Source organism: Sorex araneus, chromosome 4, assembly GCF_027595985.1.
Source record: "Sorex araneus isolate mSorAra2 chromosome 4, mSorAra2.pri, whole genome shotgun sequence".
NCBI lineage: Eukaryota > Metazoa > Chordata > Mammalia > Eulipotyphla > Soricidae > Sorex > Sorex araneus.
The window spans coordinates 28,076,050-28,100,094 of NC_073305.1; the positions used below are offsets into that span (position 1 = coordinate 28,076,050).

Consider the following 24,045-nt stretch of genomic DNA (forward strand, 5'->3'; position numbering starts at 1 on the left):
GGACAAGAAGAAGCCCAGCTGGCATAAAGTGTAGAATCAAGGGCAAGGGAAGCCCTCCAAATTCTCATAATTTCCTGACACTGTACTTGTCTTGTAAAACTTTTCATTCTCTCAAATTCCTCACAGTTCATTAGATTACATGGAAGAGTATGTTGTATACTCTACCTCCAGCAAGAAATTGACTCACGAGCTAGCTCTCAATTACAATTTCAGGTTCCCAGGAGAAAAATCTGATAAAGCCACCTTTTTTTTTATGTCCATTCACCTTGTTCCAGAGATCATAAAGTGATAAAGCAAAGATGGTTCACAGTTCCTCACTGTGAATAGTGTATTAGGGCTATGCCAGGTGATTTGCATTAGGTATCTAACATACAACCTTCACGGGAGAAATGCACTAATATTTTTTTAGCATAGATGATTGAACTGAGCCTCAGAGAATTTCTCTCATTTAATGTCACACCAATATCTTCCAGAGTCAGGTTTCAAACTTACTGTCCAGCTACCAAATTTCTATCTTCATTTTTGGCGACAGTACCTACCAGCACCCATAAGTCACAGTTATCAGAGAACAAAGGACAGCAGTCTCTCGTTCCATAGGGCTCTCACAAATAAATATTATATTTCCTAAGATTTCCAAGGAATTCTGAAAAATGGATTTGGATAGACTGCGTTCCTAAAATAGTGCTCCATTTTATGTCCTATGAGAAGTGCATGAAAGTGTTTTCCTTATCAAATTAAAATTACTGTTGAGTTTGTTTTGTCCTTGCCAGTTGAGGGGAAAGACATTGAAAAGAATTTATTCCAACGGGGAGAAAGGGGAAATCATCACAAGGGAGGGCACAGAAAGAGCAGACGAGAGAGTGCATCTGCTGCCAAAGTGAACACAGAAAGAGCAGAGTATAAAACCTGGAAGTTCACAATTTGGTGAAGGCAGGTGGTCTGGAATGGTTGGAAAATAGAGAGGGTAGAGAGCTGTACTGAGGCCTGATTATAGAGAACCAGGAGGAAATATTGTACTGTGACCTTATTATAAGCATTTGAGAGAGGAGAAGTGTTATTATCCCCAAAGAAAGTAGGTCTTAAATAATTTTGAGAGATTTTCTTGTAATACTAACACACACTTATGTATATATACATTCTTTCCTTTACCGGCACCACTCCCCTCCGTATTCAAACAACTAACCATTTTGTTTAAAACGTGCTGATGGAGTTCATCTAGGGTTGCTTGTATTAGGGTGAAATAAATTCACTAATGGGATGACAGGTGTGAGGGCCTCTCTGCTCTGAAATGCAGAGACTAGCAATGTCATTTGCATTCTATGAGAAATCTATGCTAATATAACATTCACACTCAAGAGAAGTTTAAATTGCAAATTCTGAGAAGCTTGAAATCAGTAAATGATGTTTTTGGGAAAGGATGGTAGTGCCAAAGCTTTATCAGTGAGATATCAGTGAGGGAGGTTAAATGGAAGAATTACATTTACCAGGTGTGAACTCCTAGCTGAAACCTCGTGTGAGACTGGTAATGTATACTGCTCTGCTTGGACAGTGGATTGCAAACTTTCGAGGGCATTAGAATCACCTGTGAGTTTCTTCTTTGAACATGTCTGGGTGGGTTGGGAATTTGCATTCCTTCCTGATTTCTAATCCTCGGAGGATGCTTTTTGAGCCATCTCTCTCGGAAAAATCTAAGAATGTATTCGCTTATCAAAATGAGTGTAGGAGAGTAATAATAGTAATAATAATCAAATATTCTGCTGAATAAGTCTGGCAATTGTATCTCTGTACTTTTGGTAGCTTCCTGTATTTCTGGAAGGAACCTGAGGAAGGAAAGGCGCCTAGGCAAGAGGCAGGTGCAAAGATTTCCCTCGCACTTCAGGGGCCAGCTCTGGCCCCATGCCCTTCTCGTGCTCTGAGCTGCTGCCAGTCTGGAGAAAAATCTCCCTGCCTGCTGCAACCATTGCTGAGAACAGCGTCTCCTGCCACTTTTCCTAGCGGCCTGGGAGCCAGCCAGCTGCTCGGCCTGGGTGATGATGTCAGCATTCTCTGCCTGTCACACCTGGTGGAGGGGATCGGACATCCCAGGACCCAGCACAATTTTGATGATGAACCAAAGACCTTTTTGTTTTCCTGACGGGGCTGACTGCTGCCAGTTTGTGGACTTCTCTTGGTCAGGTGATTGCTACCCTTTTCTGCTTCTCTATCCCCCCACCCCACCACCCTACCCAGAAACAAACCATTCGTGATTTGCAACACTGTCCCTGATCACATGCAACTTTAACATGAGATGGAGTGGGCTAGGAATGCAAGAATACTATCTCTTACTTTGGAAGGAAACAGCCTGAGTGAAGGAGAGATAGTCAACCCCATAGCCAAAGAGGTTGTGCAGAGCAGTGACTGAATTCTACCTCAAGTCTTTGGTTAAAAGTCCTCAACTGTTCTTCCAGCAGTGCTGACTGAGACCTAAGAAGTGACTGGCTAGCAGCTTTGTGTCTAGGCAGTTGTCTCACCGAGGAGTGTCTTAGTGGCTGGTGCTCCTGAACTCGAGAGCTCAGTGGTGCTAGATGCACTGTGATTGCTGCCTTTTGCTTAAGAAAAAACTCATAGTGATTTCCAGAACGTTGTTGGGGGTGACCTCTGAACACAGAAGTTGGAGTCGTTTCCAAGTGTGAACTCCCAACCCCAAAGCAAACCAACCAAAAGAAAAAGGAACTCACAGTGCCAGTTTTGAGAGTTAGAACTTCTAAGAAAATGTTCCTTGTGCCCAGAAGGTTTGACTCAATCCTGCTCACCTGGATTGAGTGTGCTAGCCTCAGCAACTGTTTACTTCTCCATGTGATTTATTGGGTTCAGAGGAATGGGGGGAGGTGGGAAAATAATTTCCACTGGGTATGATTTATGGATCAGAATATTCATAAGGAAATTGTTTTTATGATTTTGTTTATTTGTATTTTGGGGTCATACCCAGTGGTGCCCAGGACTTACTTCTGGCTCTGCGCTCAGGGATCACTCCTGGCAAGGCTCTAGGGATCATATGGGATGTCAAGGATATAACCTGGGTCACCCCTGAATAAGGCAAGTACTACCCTCTGTACTATTGTTCTGGCCAAGTGGGTAGGGTGTTTGTCTTGCACGTGGCTGACCTGGGTTTGATTCCTCCGTCCCTCTTGGAGAACCCAGCAAGATACCGAGAGTCTCCCGCCTGCACGGCAGAGCCTGGCAAGCTACCCATGGCGTATTCGATATGCCAAAAATAGTAACAACAAATCTCACAATGGAGACGTTACTGGTGCCCACTCGAGCAAATCTATGAACAACAGGACTACAGTTCTACAGTGCTATAATTGTTTATAGCTCTAGAAAAGGGTCCTGAGAATGTTTTCCTTAGGATAATATATGTAAAGCAGGATGGATAAACTCAGTTACCTGGACAAGCAGCCAGACCAGGTGCTGCCTTTCCCTATCAGGTGGGGTCCAATCTTGGCTCAGTTTTCCAAAGATCTCTGACTTGCTCTCTTCTGAAAGGGACTTCCAGGGACCAAGTTTCACAGGAACTGGGAGATAATGGCCCCAGATACTTTCTGTGAACAATTTACAGCAAACTCCAGACCTTCTGGTACCAAATGGCATTATGACTAGATTTACAACCTCAGTATGAAGGTTGACATTTGGTTCAGATAATATGTTGTTCTAAGGCCTGGCCTGTGACTTGCAAAATGTTGAGCAGTAACACTACCCTTAAGTCATTAAATGCCATAGCAACCCTTATCCTCCATCTGAAACTGAGTTAAAATGTCTTTGTAAATTACCAGATGTCAAACAGGGTCTGAAAATGAAATGGCTTCTTGCTGAGGACCACAAATCTGTATGAAGAGGCACAAGGTCCAACTTGCCCCACACTGGGAGAGTGGAGACGCTGATGCTGTCTCACTGACACTATGCCTTCTTATTTGTCCAGAGGCAGAACCCAAGATATGGGCTTAGGTAGTTTATTTCGGAAAATGAGGAAACATTAATGAAAGAGTGAGGACATTGAGAAAGGAAATTGAAATGCCAATAAATATATGAGTATACTGTAGGTAAGGACTGGAGTGATAGCTAGCACAGCGGTAGGGTGTTTGGCTTGCACGCGGCTGACCCGGGTTTGATTCTTTCATCCCTCTCAAAGACCCTGGCAAGCTACTGATAGTATCTCTCCCGCTTGGCTGAGCCTGGCAAGCTACCCATGGCAGATTCAATATGCCAAAAATGGTAACAACAAATCTCACAATGGAGATGTTACTGGTACCTGCTCGAGCAAATCCATAAACAACGGGACGACAGTGCTACAGTGCAGTGCTACTGTAGGTAAAGGAGACTTCCTGCCTTTAGCTTATATTTGTAGGGCACACTCAGCAATATTCAGGGTTTAGTCCTGGGATCATACCTGATGCACTCAGTTATCCATATAGAGTGTCAGGGATCAAACCTGGGTCGACTAATAACCGATTGTCTGTTCTTCCTTCTGGTCCCATCTTTGGACTTTCTGAGGAACAGTACAGAATGAATTTCAGAAGTGTCCTTCCAAAGAATGAAGAGTTGGACATTTACCCACTTTGCTGCTCCACCATCTGCAATTGGTAGACACCCCTCAGCCCCATTGGTAGAGAACTCTTAACTATAATTTCCCTGTGCTTTGTGGTGGCAAAGTCACGTGGTGCTGGAAGAAACCCTCAGGCATAAGTGAAGGGAGATGACAGGTGCTTCATATGGACACCCTTAGCCTGCTTGAAACTACCGTTGTGGTTAGCAAACAATGTGCTGAGGGCATCAGTGGGTTGGAACCTCATCTGTATCGTCAATATTCTATCTTTGTGAATTTTCTCTTCAGTCAGGCCATCTCCCACCTATAGTATATATATTGAAGAATCTATTGCATGTGTAAAACCTATAAAGGGACCCGCTTACAGGGCGCTCTCCAGTGACCTTTCTAAAGGCTATGGACACAGATTCTTAAGCAGACCTTGGTGAAGACCCCAAGATGCAAGCAAAAGCGTTGGGTGCTGTGAGAGAAAGGAAATTGTGTAACTTTCTGTGATTTCTGAAAATGCCACGGATCTGGTTTTGTTATGCTGATGGTCCTGGAACCATAAAAATGGGCTATTTTTCCATTGGAATGTTACTTATTATTGTTTTATTTTATTGAATCACTGTGTCACTATGAGATACAGTTATAAAACTTTCATGATTGAGTTTCAGTCATATAATGTTCCAACACCAGAATCTCCACCAGTGCAACTTTTTCACCACCAGTATCCCCTATATCCAGGGTATCCCTCCTGCCAACCCCTCCCCCGCCCAAGCCTGCCTCTATGACAGGCCTTTTTTCTCTCCCTCTCTTTCTCCTTCTCTCTGTTGCTGTCTCTGTCTCTCTTTCTCTTTATTTCTCTCTCTCCCTCCCTCCTTTTGTCCATAATTCTTTGCAATCCAGATATTGAGAGGTCATCATGTTTGGTCGTCTGCCCACTTTCAGCACATGAATGTTACTTATTTTTACAAAAACTTTGTGATCTGTCAGAGATAGGCATGGGTTAAAAGAGCACGAGGAATGTTTTTGGTGGTTAGTATGCAGACAGCATGCTTACTAAATACTCTGTATTCCCGCAAGACTGACGAAAGATGGGAATTGGAGTTTTGCTGTTTTCTGTGAATAAAGAAATTGAGAAGCAACATGCAGCATCTATAGGGATTTCAACAACCTTTGCTAGAGGCCACAATATCCCAGGATTATTGTTTTTACTAATGGTTACACCGGTTTGAATGCCAAGCCAAAGGGGTGGATTAGACATGACAAGTTACAGGAAGTTTCTGAGACTTGCCTAGTAAGGACATGACATGATGCAAATGTGATGGTGGGCTTCATTCTTTCTGCTGTTGGAAGATAGCTACAGAAAGGAATAGAGTGAGAAAGAGCTGAATAGATGAACCAGAGAAGAAACTATTATAATAATTCAAGGATAAGGTGGTGAAGAGTGTACAGTTAAATCTGAATCCAGGTAAGAATTTCAATCTTCTGACAGTTCTTTTTACATCTAAAAATAGTGAGGTGATATTAGGCTGCTTTGATATTAACGTAAAAATTTTTTTCTAAGAAGTCTTTCTTTAAGTCGCCTTCCTAATAAGATCATCTAATGTAGTTAGGAGGATCTGGGATCGTCTACTTCACTGATGGCTAATTTGTGTGACTTTGGAGTCCAGTCAGGTAATGTAGCCTCCTGAGCTTCGGGAGGGTGTGGAAAATTGGGCACTTTATATCATCGTTCTGGAACTTATACAACCATGAGAGCCAATTGTTATATTTTCAAGAGATATTTTTATCCGTTGAAGTGTTAGTAGCACTGTAGCACTGTCATACCATTGTTCATCAATTTGCTCAAATAGGCACCAGTAACATCTCCATTGTGAGATTTGTTGTTGCTGTTTTTGGCATATCGAATATGCCACGGGTAGGTTGCCAGGATATGTCATGTGGGTGGGATACTCTCGATATCTTGCTGGGATCTCAGAGAGGGACGTAGGAATCGAACCCAGGTCGGCCATGTGCAAGGCAAACACCCTACCCGTTATGCTATTGCTCTAGTTTCTGTGCTATTGTAGTAATTTAAAATCAATTACAATAAAACATGCATACCCTTGAAATAGACAAATGCTACATATCAGACCTCCCTGTTTCCCAAGTGCTCATAGTCATATACTCACCAGCAACATCCCACTGGCTTTGGGATAAAGCAAAGCCTCAGCTTGGATTGAAGAGGAAGTTGCCACTCTATTTTATTTTTAATTTTTTTTTTAAATTTTATTGAATCACTGTGAGATAATTACAAGCTTTCATGTTTGAGTTACAATCTCACAATGATCAAACACCCATCCCTCCACCAGTGCACATTCCCCACCACCAATATCCCAGGTATACCTCCCCTTTCCCACCCTCCCCCTGCCTCTATGACAGACAATATTCCCTATACTCTCTATTTTTGGGCATTATGGCTTGCAACATGGACACTGAGAGGTCATCATGTTTGGTCCAGTATCTACTTTCGTTGTCACTCTGTTTAAACCCCTATGGTGTCCTTGGCCTGCTGATCACATTATTTCTAGATGCTTTAATTTATAAAGAGTCCAACATCCTTTTGTCAAACATGATGTAACACAGGTCAAGGTGGGTGTGACATATTTGAGAAAAAGCAAGAAGCCTAGAGTAGAGGGCTAGAGGGAAAATATTTCAATCTCAATAGGGAAACAGGGTAGGATTGCCCTACCCCTCTGAGTTCTTCTGTGTCTGGCATACAGATTGAGAGGATGAAACACCACTCTTAATGGCATGTATGGAGAATTTATATGACAGTTAATTTTTAAGGAAATTGGGCAATTGAAATCTCTGGGTTTATATCCTGTACTTACCGATCTGGGGTGTCAAGGAAAGGGAACAGGTTTGCAAGTGTCGAAAGGGAAGAGGACATACATTCAAGTGTTTGTCCTTCCTTTAACCAGGCTTCACCCATAGAAGACTATTCCTAGGAAGGTTTCTAAATCTAGGTAATCTTCATTCTTTTAGATGGGCATAGTTTCTCCTGAGGCCAATGGGACCTTTACTAGACCTTGGTTCCATATCAAAGTAACACATATTGGAAAAGGTCCCCTCTGAACTTTTTGGGGAAAAAAATCTGAGCCATGTTAGAAATAGTGACCCCATGCTTTTTTTTTTTATTCAGAGAAGTTACCTGTTCTTTCATTGGTCTAAAGGAATTAGTGGCACTTCTGTCACTGTCACTGTCATTATCATCCCATTGCTCATCAATTTGCTCAAGCGGGCACCAGTAACATCTCTCATTGTAAGACTTATTGTGAGACTTATTGTTACTTTTTTTGGCATATCGAATACACCATGGGTAGCTTGCCAGGCTCTGCCATGTGGATGCAGTTCTCTAGGTAGATTGCCAGGCTCTACAAGAAGGGCGGAGGAACTGAACATGTGTTGACTGCATGCAAGGCGAATGCCCTACCGCTGTGCTATCACTCCAGTGCAAGTGACACTCCATAAATACAAAAACAAAGAAAAATTCAGACAAAATCCGCAATCATCATTATGGCCATAGTCTCAGTCATTAGAGTTCCATCATCCTAGTCTCCTCATGGACTTCAAAGTCTTTAAAGTCTTAGTTTTCCTCCTCATCTTCTTGTCTTCTCTTTGTTGCTGTGCTCTTTCTTTCTTCTTCCTTTGTTCTCTGCTTCTATGAGTGTCGTTGTGCTCTTTGCTGTCTCTGTCTTCAGTCCATGCTGACCTTGTAATCTTCTGACTTCTCCCAACTTCTTAACCTCGTAATTTCATAGTTTGGAACATCTCTTTTATATATTGGGTCAGGCATGTATAACCAGAGGATCATCACCAAGGAGTGTATTTCCTACTTCAAATACTTTTTTTTTCACTAAAAGGCAACTTTAAGTTAAGTTAAAAAGCAAATGTAAGCGAACTTAGACACTCTGAAATTGGACTCTTCGGAGGGTTATCACAGTCTTGAACTTCTCCTGTATCCATGAAAACAAATACAGGGTAATTTCTGGGATCCCTCTTACTCAAAACCTTGGGAGACAATGTAAAACAAAGCTTACATTGCCTTACTCTATGTCAGTGCATTCTGACCTATTGCCTCTTACTCTCCTCCATACTATAATAATCCATATTATTTTTACCTAATTCAGAAACAAATGGGGAACTATCCTATATTTAGCTAATTTTATAAGAGATTTGAAGTACACTTCAGCAGCTACAGATATGCTGAATAGCAAAAGGAGACTCTCCTAATTGGATGTTGTGTGGAAGGTCCTTGGAAAAACATAATTAAGTAGTTAAAAACTATCTTTGCATCATAAATCTAAGTACCTTGATAAAAAAAAGATGACTTAAGTTCATTAAAAATGTTTTTGTATACAAAATTTTACAAGAGGATTTTTATATTGAGGAAAAATTTTATATAAGCATAAATTTTAATTCTTTACTTGGGAACTTTAAGATTTTGTATTTTTCATCTTTGCCAGATCACTGCCGTGGTTTGGTTTTAGAATACATTTTATGGCCTCTTGACCTTCATTCGCCTTAGACAAAGAAGCAAACCCACTCTCCTTCTAAGTGAAAGTCTAAAAGGTCTGTATGTTTAAAAATACTGCAGGCTGACGTAGCTAGTGGCTTGGGATTTGGTAGTTCTTTAGTCTTCTCTTGGAAATGCTTGCTAGCTCATTAACCACTGCTCATGACCTCTTTAATTGCTCTTTATCTTTACACCATTAGAAGTTCTGTTCTTTCCCAAACCCCTTGAAAGCAAGAGACCATCAGAAAGGAAGTTATTTGATCGACTGGAAACAGGGATCAGAGCCAAACTGTTCAGAGATGAGATCAAGACAAACCTTAATGGGAGGCTACACTGATCTCTTTTTTTTTCTGGGCACACGGGACCCTTTGTGGCATTTGAGCAATTCTAATAATGAGTTTGAGTGGGAGTGATATACTACTCTGGGCTGGGCCCTTTGGAACACCCATTCAGGTTGGACAGTTACCTGTAGCTTATCTATCTGCTGAGCCTCTTGGGGAATAACATGACAGCAGAGAATTCAACCCACTTTTACGCTAGTGAGCCCTTAAACGACACATAGTGGGGTCCAAAAATTGGTCCTTGTTTTAAGCTATTGAGATCTGGAGGTTATTTGTTACTGCAGTTTAACCTTTGTTGTTCTTAGCAGCAAATATACCTAGGACTGTGATTCTGAGAAAAATGACTTAAGGGGAAAGGAAATTCATATTTTTGAGGGATGAACCTTCAATTTTCCTGGTTACTTGAGGGGAGGATTGGGCTTGGGATCTGAATGAGGCTTTCAGTAATGCACTAAATTTTTAGACAGTTTTGACCACTATTTTTTCTCAGATTTTCCAATCTACACTTAAGCTAAAACCCCAAGGGGTGAGAAGACTCTATCCTTTATGTGTTTGGGGATTGGAAAAGGGTTATTAGGTTAGAGCACAAATGTAGGGACTTTTGAGAGTTGGGAAAGGATTTGCTTGATCTGTTGAGAGTGTTAACCTCTATTATTTTAATTATTTTAACGGGGCACCCAATGGGGTCGTCAGGGGCTATTACTGGATCAGTGTCCCCTGTGCTCAGGGGTACCATCTCTGGTGCCTAGGATGGAACCAGGGGCGCTGAATATAAGGCAAGTATACTTCCTATACTATCTCTATGGCCTGATGGTAAGTTTTTAAAGGGAGAAAAAAGTAACTGTAATGGATGCTGGCAGTACTCCTCATGGGTCCCATTCCCAAGACCAGGACACTGCACTCAGTGAACTGCTTCTAGGTCCAGCTACTTTCTTCTCTGGGGCTTTGCTCTCCACATTAGGAGGCTCTAAGGACAGAGGTTATAACTCCTTTTCTCTCCTGTGTCCCATCCAAACCCTAGCCAATGACTGACTGATCCGGAGAATAGATTTCTGGTTTCTTCTAGACAAGATCATTCTGTTTTTCAATTTATTTTTCAGAGATATTATTTCTCTAAAGTCGAAAAAATCTGGACTCTACCTGAGACACTGGTCTAGTTAACCCTTTATCTTTTTCTTTCTCCTGCTACCCACATTCCATTATGAAACTGTTTCTTTAACAAATTATATGTTTCCAGGTTCCAACTAGTGCCAATCTGCTTCTTGGGAACTCAGCAGATGGTAGGCACTGAGGTAGGAATGGGTTCATCATCATCATCATCATCATCATCATCATCATCATCATCATCATCATCATCATCATCATCATCCTGTTGATAGTCAGATTTCTTGAGTGGTCTCAGTAACATCTCCATTTGTCCTAGCCCTGAAATTTTAAAAGCCTCTCTTTACTCATCTGTCCCAAGGATGCCACATTGGAGGCTCTTTCAGGGTCAGAGAAATGAGACCCAGCATTGTTACTGGTTTTGGCATATGAATACACCATAGGGAGTTTTCTAGGCTCTCCCATGTGGGCAGGAAAGTCTCGGTAGTTTGCCAGGTTCTCCCAGAGGGAGAAGTAGGCTATAACATGTCACTTCTGGGAGCTTGGTTTTAAATCTCTGGGTGTTGGTCGTTGGTGGGATTACACGGTGCCAGGGGCAGTCCCTGGGTGTGACCGTCTAGCTACTGGAAAATGGGAAATCTGGGCGGAAGAGGCCCAGTCCCAATCCGAGCAGGCTTGGAGGTCTCAGCCCCAGGTCCCACATACCTGGGTTCCTCTGCTGATACCTTCATCGTGGAGAAGGGACTTGAGCATGACTGTGGTTAGGCTCCGGAGGTCTTCGGCCACGGGAGCTCTGCTTGGGTTGGGGAGTGAAGCTGGAGCCCACCCCTTCAAGGGGCCCTGGGAAGACAGCCAGGTGCAAGGGCAAGAGACTCTCTGCATCACTGTCTTCTGGGAGCTTGGTTTTAAGTCTCTGGATGTTTACCGTTGGTGGGATTACATGGTGCCAGGAGCAGTCTCTGGGTGTGTCTGCCTAGCTACTGGAAGATGGGAAATCTGGGCGAAAAAGGCCCAATCCCGATCTGATCTGAGCAGTCTTGGAAGTGTCAGCCCCGGGTCCCACACACCTGGGTTCTCCAAGGGAGGAATACTCAATTGCTACTAATTTTCCTATGGGAATTCCCTTAAGTTCTTAGGGTATTTGTCTTTCTTAAGTCCTGCAACAGGAAAATTTGTCTATTCACAAATAATATATGCAACTTTAAAAAATTAAGAAACTTGTACAGATTCAGGAATCTCAGAATCAGTTTCCTGTTTTGCAGTTACCAGTGATGCAATCTTTAGTGGTACTTTCCTTTCTCTTAGAAAAATCGTGTTTCATTCATTGCTGGTAAAAATAATTTAGTGCTTCTTACCAAGTTAACATAATTTATCTAAAAAATTCACTTGTTATCCTTGAAAATAATTGACAATATATGTCCATATAAAAGCATATATGCATGCGCTCATAACAACGCTAACCACAGTTAGCAACACAAAAATGGAGACAACTTATATGTCTTTTATTTGTGGTGTTACCATTTAATGGACTACTATTTAACAAAAATAAAAGAACTGCTGAGGCGTCTCCAAGATAAAACTAAAAATCTTTAACTGAATGAAGAGGCATCAACTGACTACATAGAATGTGATCCCCTTCATACTAAATTCCTAGATTAGAGGATAACTGTAAAGGCACGAGGGGACTCTTGGGCTTCTGATAGTGTCTAAACATTGTACTGCATGGACAATTGTATGTGTTGTGTAATTTTCTAAAGAGTGATGGAATTGTATACTCATGATGACTGCATTTTATAGAATGTATGTTCCACATTAATGAACTTGCTCTAAAGAAAGTCCGAGGGTAAAAAGGGGTGTGTGTGTGTGTGTGTGTGTGTGGGTGTGTGTGTGTGTGTGTATGTGTTTGTAGTTCCTCTGACATATAATAAAAAATACATTTTTGTAGTTCTGATAATCTAGTACACAAAAAGACAAATTTAATTTGATAGTAGATACTAAGGTGGGGGTGAGGATTGGAATAGTTAGCTCCTAGAGTTGTTGGTATAATTACTTCAGAAAACAAAAGTGATCCATACATGTTTGAAGTTATTGGTGTTTTCATGCACCTTTGAACAGTTAACCATACACTTTATTTTTTTGCTTTTTGGGTCACACCCAAAGATGCTCAGGAGTTACTCCTGGCTCTGCACTCAGGAATTACTCCTGGTGGTGCCTGGGGGACTATATGAGATGCTAGAAATTGAACCTGGGTCAGCTGAGTGCAAGGCAAATGCTCTACCTGCTGTGCTATCGCTCCAGTCCCAACCATACACTTTTAACAGCAAAGTGTTTTTTTTTTCTATTTACTTGATTATGATACATTGTAGGGACATTTTGTTCATTGGTGGGTTTTCTTTTTCACAGTAATCAATCAATTAATTAATTCATAAATTGACTAGGGTATACTTAATTTTTAAGAAGTCTTTTTGGGTCCAAAGAAATAGTACAGCAAGTAGGGTGCTTGTCTTGCACACAGCTGACCCAGGTTTGATTCCTGATCCATATATGGTCCTCTGAGCTCCACTATGAGTGATTCCTGAGAGCAGAGCCAGGAATATCCCGGAGCACAGCTAAGTATTGCCCAAAATACAAAAAAGAGAAAAAAGTCATTTTCATTCCTTCTGTGTGGTTAGGTTGTAAAACCTGGTGATTTCTCAGTACTTTGGATGCAATAAATTACTTAAATGTGTGTGGGTTCTAGTGAGGATACAGAATTCTACAGCAGGCATTATATTCTGATAGAATTCATATTTTTGAGCAATTGAATATGGTCTGTTTGGACAAAAGTCTCTGCTGAACCAATACATATATTTCCTTTATATCTTTTTGACTTTAGACATACTGTGAATTCCACCTGGATGACCTTGTATTTTTAAAAAGCAAATACATCTGCTGCTGTTGTGGGCTTAGCCGGAAATTATTGTAAATTTTGCCCCCAAAGAGACAGATTATCAAAATACATTAGCTTTTGGGCATGTGCAGTAGAGACCAATTTGGCCCAATTTAAGCCGTCAGAACAAGATTGCACCCAAACAGAAGAGCTTGTAGAAATGAATTGACGACTCCAGTAGTTTTAAATCAATGCATGCTGGGCAATCAGACTCCTTTATGGCTCCCCAAAATGACCTGCTTAAAGAAAATTGAAGCACTGTTATAGTTGAGATAGCTGTGCAATCCACATGCTCAAAGTGGTGATCACCTTCAAATTTAAGCACTTAATTTAAGAGCTCCAATAATTTTAAATTGCTATGTGCCGCAAAGAGTGACAGACGGTTGCCAGAGTGTGCCAGTATTTTTAAAACACTTCAGTGTTCTGTGTAATATATTTCTGTGGGAAGGTTCACAGCAAGTTGAAGTAAATTTCCAAATTAACAGTGAAAAATGAAAAGCGACATTGCAACAAACCTGGTTGGTTTTATTTTTTATTTTCTCACACCCCCACTTCCCACCCCCCAACCCTAGCCAAAGGCTTAGTCATTTATCTTTCCTTTGGATTCAAAAACCTTGGGGATTTGTCAGGAGCTAAAAATAAGTACATCTCTGAAAGTATGGAACCCCCTGGTGAAGACACACTTGGCAGTGGGTATCTGTAGTAGAAGGAGATGTGGATGGCCCGTGGAGCTAACAGCAGAACATCTTGCCTATTCTGGGCTCTGAAATCTCTTGCTAGGAATTGAATGCAGGAGCAGCTTAATGGAATCTGGTGCCCAGGTGACTGAAATTGAGAGGTTGCCACCTGGATTGCTGAGGACGCTAGAGGCTGTATCTGAAAGTGTGCCCATGTCCAGATACATCACCTGTCTTCAATGCCTTCTGCTTCTAAGTCCTGTGCTTAATTCTCTACCAAGTCCCCACCAGCTACCCAGATATCTCAGATTGAAGGACCTTTAGTTTTTCACTATCTGCACTTCTTCAGGGGAAACTGCTCCAATCCTTCTACCCTGCACCAACCCCACTCACCTCTTTCTTTGGTCCTTTATGTGATGCTCCTCTGCACTTGCCCCAAGTAACTGCATTGGTAGTTATGGCTCAGCACTGACTCCACCCTCTCCACTTTCCTACAATGTTCTACTAATAGTGGCCAGTTACACCCCTGAAATTATCTTTACAATCAACAGCTTTGTTAAATTCAGTTAAAAACTGAAGACCAGAAATGTAATATAGCAGGTACAGAGCTTGGTTTGCATGAAGCTGAGCAGGGTTCAATGCTTGGCACTACCTATGGTCCCCTAAGCACCTTCAAGAATGATCCCTGAACACTGAACCGGGCGTAAGTCCAGAACACCTCTGAATATGATCCAAAGCAAAAGCAAAAGGTGGAATTAAACTTGCTGTCTTTTGCTCTATTTACATAAATTCTTTCTAGCCTAGATGTATGTTTGTTGCTTTGTTGACAAGCGTATGGAACCAGGTAATCACCGTTGAATAGAATATTTTTTGTGGTCAGTCCCTTTGATTCTAGTCATGGAGAATCATCCATTTGTTTTCTTTCACTGTAGATTAATTGAGACTGATTCTTTACAATAAATGACCAAATAGAGTCTACCTTCCTTGTCTGAGGTTGAATGGATAACTGTCGTGTTTCTCAGAAACCCTAAAGAGAAAGGCAAGAATGGCCCCAAATCTGAAATAGCTTCCAATAAAATTTCTCTTGAGGATGGGTATTGTAACTTTAAATCATTGAACTTTCACATATTTTATTCTGTTTATATCCATGCTGGTTATAATTTTAATTATTATACATTTAAATGATAAATTATTATATAAGTAAAATATTATATTAATAAAATTGTTAGTGAAAATAATGGTTCTAGTAGAAATATTCTATATGGTCTTTTCCATACTGTTCTGAGATACAAAGACTTGGCCCTGACAAGAAGCTAACTTGAGAGTTTTCTGGAATGTTCCACCTAGCCAGGCCTGCCCCAGAGCTGTCACTCAGGAGCCTTGAGCTCTTATTAAGTTTAGTCATGAACCAAGTTTGCAATGCAAGGCTTTCCCTGAAACAGTCCTTGTTGTGAGACTTTGCTTGAAAATAAAATGTTGATTTAAAAATACGTATTGAAGATTAGGAGATACTTCATCTACTACAAACCTTTACATATTTATATTTATTCACTTGTTTTTATACCACATTCATGGAATGTTTTGTGTGCTTGATGCATAGCCTTTATTTTATTTGCACAAGTTCCTTTTGTATTTTATTTAGAAGATGGTTTTGCAGAGTAGAAACTAGTATCTTCATTTTGCTAATGAAGAAACTTAGCCCCTTAGAGGTAATGAAGCAAGTTACTGAAACTCGGGCATGGATCCATAGCCAGTAAGTGATAAATTTGGAATCACTGCTCTATCAACGGCCACACTTATTTATCAGCTGTATCTCTGGAGTAAAATGTATCTGATACTAAAAAATGAAAGTCCAATGAAAGCTTTTCTCTGATTGAGTCTTTCCATTTTTGCATGAAGTACTTAGTCTAGTCTTAAATTTGCAAGGACACATGTATCTGTTTGTGTATGTGTATGTAGCCAACCCTGTCTGTTGTCATCTACCTCACAATGTCTCTCCTTCCCTCTTCTCTCTTTCTTATTCAGAACTGGAAAGGGCAATTTTCTTTGGAAAATCAGTTCTCCCTGGATTGGAAATACAGGACAAGTGTTAAAGCACCAGCCTTGCACAACCCATCCTGGTTTTGATCCCCAGCGTTGCATCTGGTCTCCCAAACCTTGTCAGAATTTATCCCTGAACACAGAACCAGAAATAAGCCCCGAGTATTGCTGTGTGTGGTCCAAAAGTCATACAGAAAAAATTGCCAGAAAAGAATTAGTGATAGACCATGCAGGCCCCCATGCTGTGGACTGGAAGGAATTTGGGATCAGTTTGAGCAGAGAAGGAGAACATGACACTTCCTGATTTGAGAGGTTCTTACTCTGTCGTAGGCAAGTAGTACAGAAATAAACAGGGACTAGTTGGGGGGGAATGCTGGGGTGAGAGCACAGCATGTCCTTGGTTCTGCAGACAGATTTGGTTCCAAATGGAACACTCAGTGCCTCCTTTCTCCCCAGCATCTTGCTCAGGTCCCCGTAGAGGGAGGGTGACTTTTCATTTGGAACAATGCTAATGGAGTCATTCAGGTCAGAGTCTCTGAGATCAAATCTGTCACTCCCTTCTGCAGGCTCATTATTTCTACCTTCAGGCTCCAAGGAGACAGCAGAACACTAGAGGACAGGGGTGTTTCTTCCCAGGGCTGACCATCTTTACATACAAAGCACATATATGACTTCGGTCTCAAAAAAGTGAGGAATTTAGACCAAACCTTTTGTGTTAAAGAGGATGTTTAAATTCTTTGCATAGGTCCCTGAAACCCTGAAACGCCAAGTCCAGTCTAGTTCTGAATACTGGCTTAGTATTGTCACTTAACAACATGATGGGGAGTTTATCAGGCTGCATTTGGAATTACACCGCACATAGTTCTAATGGTTCAGTAATTTAAACAAAAGAGGGATATTATGTTGACTCGGCAATTTAAAATTATGCAAAGGCAGGATTTTGCCAGCTGGATGCATGGCCTCATTCAGGAACATACTTGACTGTGTGCAACAGGGACCACTAATCCATGGGGTAGCGAAAATGAGATTTAAAAAAGAAAAACCAGAAAACCACAACAAAAAAATAAGGGCAAAGTTCTCCAGAAACCAACGAGCGATCTCTAGTCGAAGAATTAGAGTTTCAGGTCGAGTCGGGTGCTCTGGTTATTTAAACAATATTTAGCAGCAAAGCAGCCATTCAAAGAGGAGAGACCACCTTCATTTAAGCCCAAAGGCAGGGGCATGAATTTTGGATTTATTGGACAGATATGTCCTTTCCTAATGATGTGGCTAAATTCTGTAACTTCCTGTTCAGGATCCCAGGGGAATGTTGACAATTTATTGCCCTAGTCTGATGAATATCTAGGTTGTTTTTTTTTCTCAGACATTCAAACTCAAATGTTTGCAGGGTTACCTAGCTACAGACTGACTGGGGATTTTAGTGAGCATAAAAATAAAGGAGGCAGCAATTTATTTTTCTATCATGTAAGTCCACAAGACTAATCATTTGGCTATTTTAATGACCTCAGTGTCCCCTATTCTTACACTAACAACCAAAGGTAATCTGGGGGGATGGTATGGGGATGACTGAACTCTGTCTTGCCAAATCTTTGTAATTTTCAATCTGAAGTATAGCACTGTAGCACTGTCGTCCCATTGTTCATCGATTTGCTCCATTGGGCACCATTAATGTCTCCATTGTGAGACTTGTTACTGTTTTTGGCATATCGAATATGCCATGGGTAGCTTGCCAGGCTCTGCCGTGTGGACAGGATACTCTCGGTAGCTTACCGGGCTCTCTGAGAGGGGTGGAGGAATCGAACCCAGTTTCGGCTGCATGCAAGGCAAACAACCTACCCGCTGTACTATTGCAATCTGGAGTATATTATAAATCTTCCAATATTCAAACACAGGCAGCAGACTAGTCAATTGAACTAACATTGTGCCTATCAGAGAAAATGTTTTGCTGCATCAGGTAGACCTAATGGGACTCTGGCTTTGATGTGGATCTGGAGGATCTTGGGTTCCCATGGTTTGCCCTGTGGGCTCCTTGTACTTTTCTGTCAGAGGAAGACTGTGCTTTGCTCCTCTGGCAGGAAGCTTTTGTATGTACTGGGAACACAGTAACTGGAATTAGAATTGCTTAGATCAGGTCTGGCTTGGATACCATACAATAGTGATCCTGACCAAGTGCAAGGCTTTCCAATCTGCACCTTTTGGGGCTGCAAATCAATGAAATATGAAAATTCTGGTCTTTTTCATGTCTTGGTGTTTTATTCGGTATTTAATGTGGAATAGATAGGGAGATGCAAAACTTTAGAATCTCTTCAGTGCTATAGTAAAAGGTACCTGGACTGCTGGTGAGAGACGTGGCTGTGTCCTATTAGAAAGCAAAGCTGACGTGGGATCTGGTCACCTTGTATAATCCATCTGAGCCTTGGTTCTAATTTGGAAAGACCAGGGTTCCATAGGGAAGGCAATAGAGTGAATGGCAGAAGGCAAAATCTGCCATCAAGTCACTACTCGGACAGCGTGTCCCTTTGTGGTATGGGTCAGTGATATAACCTTGGCTGCAGTGATCTACCAGTTTTAGCCTCTCCTGGAGTTTAAAATGCAGAATTTTAGAATATCTTAGACCCAAGGAAACAGAATTTATTCCCCCAATGATTTGTATATTGATATTAAATTGATAAGCATTAATGTAATCAAGGACTACATTAGTGGCCCAGAATGAGCAATATCATCATTAGAAAACTCTTTTGAAAGTGACTTCTTATGATTTCCCTAAAACTCACCCAATCAGCAATCTGGATATTAGAATGAGAACTATGAAGTTAAACAAAGCTTTACATTTTCATGATGTGTATAACTATTTATCCTATTTGAACTTATATTAGTTCCTTATCTCTAATGTAATTATATCAATATGCATATTGTTAGAGCATTTATTGCTAAAATCTAAGATCACTGTGTCACTGTATCACTGTCATCCCGTTGCTTATCGATTTGCTTGAGTGGGCACCAGTAATATCTTCATTGTGAGACTTGTTACTGTTTTTGGCATATCTAATACACCATGGCTAGCTTACCAGGCTCTGCCGTGCAGTTGAGATACTCTTGGTAGCTTGCCGGACTCTCCGAGAGGGGGGAAGGAATCGAACCCGGGTTGGCCACATGCAAGACAAATGCCCTGCCAGCTGTGCTATAGCTCCATCCCTAAAATCTAAGATATTAAACCAAATATTGTTAGGCATTATAATATAATATTCATGTACACAATGTGTAATAAAAAATGAAACATGAGAAATAGTATGCAATAATGAGTGGATAAGAAATGAGGAAAAATAGTATTTGGTATAGGTGTTTGTTTGGTACTTAGGGTATTTTGGTTTCAAGTCAGCAAGTTAACCATGGTAAAGTTAAGCAAAATGGGACTTATCAGAAGAATGAGCTGTAGGTCATAAGATGAAATTGAGAACAAAGTTAGTTTCTTATGCCTGGAAAGACTGTAGGGAGGGAGCTTCAGGGATCACAAATGCTAAGGATCTCTCCAGGGTATCTCTTTCAGGATTAATCACTTCTTCCAGCTACCCTTAGGTCATTCTACTCTGGGTCCAAAACATGGTAAAGAAACTCTCACAGCTTTGAGGCACCCCACAGACTCCTACGCATCTGAACTTTTCGGTACAGTGTGGGTGGAGGGTTTCTTGAATAAAAGTGTTAACAAAAACGAGGGCATAAGACCAGAGCATGCCAGTCACTGGATGCTCATTGCAGATATCTCTGGTTCCAGTAGTCTAACCTTGGACCTATCACAGAATGAGGACTCCCAGAGCAGCAAGCTGAAAGACAGACGCACGTTTGTTGGGGGAAAACCTGACTGTTCCCAGCCCCAGTGCAGCTATATAACTTTTCTTCCTATCCCAACTTGATGGCTTTGCTCTGGTGATATAGTAGTTTTGCCTTCCCACTCCTGGGAAAGCTGTTATGTTTCCTTTGAGAGAACACAACTTCTGCTTGCTCCTACTGAAGTCAGGACGTATAAAGCAAAGCAGAGGAGAATGGCAGTTTTATAAGGGATTATTTATGAAGAACAAAAAAGCAAAAAAGAGCACATGAATAAAATTTGCCACATTTTCTCCATACGTTCTTGGCTTTGATGAATATTTTGTTCACATGGGAACATTGCTATTACTTTGTCTCCTTTTGAGTCTACTAGGTAAGCACCAGGAAAAACATGACCCTTCTCTGTGTGTGTCTTTTCTCTCATGTGCTACTTTTCCCTCCTGCCTGGGTGTATGCCATGGTATCAACAGCTGGCTTATCTATGAGAATGAGATGAAGGTTTACTTAATGCAGGTGTGAGGAAGAGCCTCCTAATTGATTGTGCTCTCCCTGAGCCTAAAGAGGATGGGGTGCAAGATTTCAAGACCTGCCTATTAAGTGATCTAACCCCACGTGTTCTGTTTGCTCTCCAACATCTCAATGTCTCCTATGAACTCTGAGAGGTGAAAGCCCTGGATAAGAATTGCTACTAACCACTGAATACTTCCAGGTGAAGTTCTCAAATAAAATTAAAAGTAACATTGGCTTTCAAGCTGAAATTGTATGGAGTTCCTGCCTCAATGTTAAAGAGATGTTTAATCCATAATAGGAGGAAGGCTTGTGGTTTGCTTTGTTGATAATATAGGAGAGGTTCCTACTATAAAAGGATTTTCATTAAATTTTGTTGAGGTAAAAATGGAAAACATTTAGATTTCCCTCAAAATCTCTTAAATTTAAAAATAAGTTTAAATAAAAAATAAAAATAAGTTTAAAATAAGTTTACATATATGCAGCAATATGATATGTATAATAAGGCATATTATATTATGTGACATAGACTGTAGCCATATAATATGCAATTAATGTGAATATATATGCATTGTATGCATTGTATAATATAAATGTTTTTATGTAATATAGTGAATACACTGCTATATACAAGTAAATACATTAAGTATAATATATGTGAAAATTAGAAGTATATTCTTGTAACTATTAACATTTATAGTATATTATCTATTAGGAATACATATGAATTGTGCAATATTTTAAATTTTATACATATATGTGTAGCATCTATAGTCCACCTATGAGCAGTGACAAATATATTCAAAATGTAATCTTGCATAATTTTAATTATGTCATCAGATATGCCTGTTTTTGAAACCCCAGAACTTATGATATGTAGTAAATTTCCCTCTAACTTAAGGTTTGGCTATAGAGTAAAAGATATTAGAATTTTCTGCTTTTACTCCTGAAGAAAAGTATATTTTGAATTCAGCACTCTGGCATGATACTGGCTGGCTGCCTTTTTGTTTTCCCAAATGCTATGAATTTCAGTTTATGGAAATATTAGGCTTCAGTCCTGTTTGAAGTCTTCTTCTTTACCAATCTTAGTTTTGGACCTGCATAATCAGGTAGCTCAAGAAACGAAAGAAATGGTTGGTCTTCTGAAAATTCTTTAGGAATGACAGTTGTTTTGTATCCATTCAAAGGAAAACTGAGCACTCCTGGCAAATGGATGATATTTTAAATCCTCATAATTTATTTACTCTTATTTAACCATCATAAAAATTGTAGCCTATCAATTATACATGAAATTGAATATTAGAAGGCAGAGGGGGAACAGGCTGGCACGCATTTTTTTCAGCTTGGTCACCTCAAATTATAAACAAGTTAGTTCTGTATTTATGTTCCTCTGCAAAAATGCACATGCATATTACATATGTCAAATATTATGTAAATCAGCAGTTATCATCGCTGCACACACCATTTTCCTACAGACTCCAATTTGATTTCCATAAACAAGTGTTCCTCAAAAATGATGTTAGAATTTCCTTCTTCAATGACCTCCATCTAATTGAGTATATAGCATACTTTCTCTTTTTATTGTAGCTAAGAAGCAAGAGACCACAATGCAAATAAATTTCTTCTTCTTGCAGAAGATATTACAATGGGGGCATTTTTTTATTTGTTGGTATTTTTTCCCATTTAAATTATTCTGGAATGACTATAAAGAATTGAATTTTATTTTTGAGTGTGGTTCTTGGAAGCGTTTCCATTATAGTAAACTCATTCCTTGCATTTGGTCATTGAAAAGCAAATATTACAGGGGAGGTAGAGCTCAGATCAGCAAATGTAGAAAAACAAGTTGTATTGCCTATGAATTTTTCCACTTGCTTCTCTCTCTGACCTGTCTATAGAGCATTCCGAGAAAAGTCAACTGACAGCAGGATGAGTGCCTTCCCAAGCCCCAAATATGCACAATACTTTCTGTTATGACAGGATTCTCTTAATTGTCGTTTCAGGTTGTTCAGAATGACAGGACTAAAGCAGAAAACAAGAGTTTAATGGGGAATAAGAGTAGAGTTCATCACGGCTATTAAAAATTCTAATGACATGAAAGCCAATTATTGTGGCTTCAGGTGGTTATTCTGAATGCACTTAGGTACGTGACAGCTGAGGTAAACATTTCAGCCCCAGACAGCTCCATTAATTAATTACTGCTCAGGATTCTAAAGCTTGTTTTGATGCTTCAAGAGCCATGTGGAATACTTATAAGATACATATTCCAGACAAGTCCAGACAGGCAAACCTAGGTACTTTTCATGTGCTTGTTTGACATTTGTTTGAGTAAAACTCTAATTTTAAAATACCTTACTTTGTATTCCATTTACCCCCATGGAGAGATTTATATAGTAAAATCTATAGTGACCTAAAATAAAGAAAATAATGTGTCTGAAGAGGGCAGCCTTTCCACAATTTCTTGAAATTGATTCCTCTTAAATACACATTGTATGGAACAGCTAATCATGAGTGTATTTTAATGTTTGTAAATGTTTTTATACATACTGCACCTAAATTATGTTTGCTCAAAAATGGGCCCAATTTGTGTGTGTGTGTGTGTGTGTGTGTGTGTGTGTGTGCACGTAGTTTCTAAATGAGTGAAGTTGACTATTCATATTTAGAAGAGTAAAGTTTGTCTTTAATTAACTCATGAGATTTCTTTTTGGTAAATTAGTTCTGCATGAAGTTTTAAACTATAGTGACATTTTCCCTTATTGTAAGAATTGTGAAATCTGTACCCTCTCTCCCCCAATCTGGGAGAAGGGACAAGAACTAAGTTTATTTTCTATTTATTTTATGCCCACAGGAAGGATTAGCCACATGAAAATTTTCAGAAAGAGTCATGAAAGTGTTTGCTTGGCATCTTCTATTTAGTCACAGAGCAAAGACTTCAAAAGTTTTCCTCTTTTAAACAACCCTCATTCTGAAAAGTGCATGCCAAAGGTCTTTTGTACATGGCAGTTAGCATTGAGGGCAAGCTGGATCTATTATGTTGCCATGAAGAGTTCTATTTGCTACCCAAGGCCAAATGGTCAGATCAGAGTTTTGTCACAAGTGCCCCCGGTTGGTAGGCTCATTGAAGTTGAGAAACCATCTGGTGCTATTTTTGCAGGAGAGTACTTGGTTCTCCAACTGTGTTGTACCATGAGAGATGGAAAGAAATCTCAAAATGAAAATGCAAAACGGCAGTGTCTGGAGATATATCCTGCTTCTATTGGGGAATATTTTATTAATTTACTAAATTAAGGCACTGTGATCATTAAAAAGTTATTCATACTTGAGTTTCAGGCACACACAGTTCCAAATGTATTCTTATAGGCGAATGCTACTTAGGGTTACATATCTCTATATGGTGAAGGGAAGTCGGGGAAATAGAGGAATTTCTAATTTGATGGAAGATGGGTTCAACCATCCTGAATTTTTTCAAGTGCCACTACTCTCCTGAGTTTTAGAAATCT

The 24,045-nt window shown here is 40.2% G+C and overlaps 1 protein-coding gene across 1 annotated transcript in view; it reads left to right on the forward strand.

Moving 5' to 3' along the window:
* The window catches only part of LOC129404219 (uncharacterized), a 654,811-nt gene that overhangs the window by 284,199 nt on the left and 346,567 nt on the right, over positions 1-24,045 (forward strand). The gene's annotated exons all lie outside the window — the stretch shown is intronic.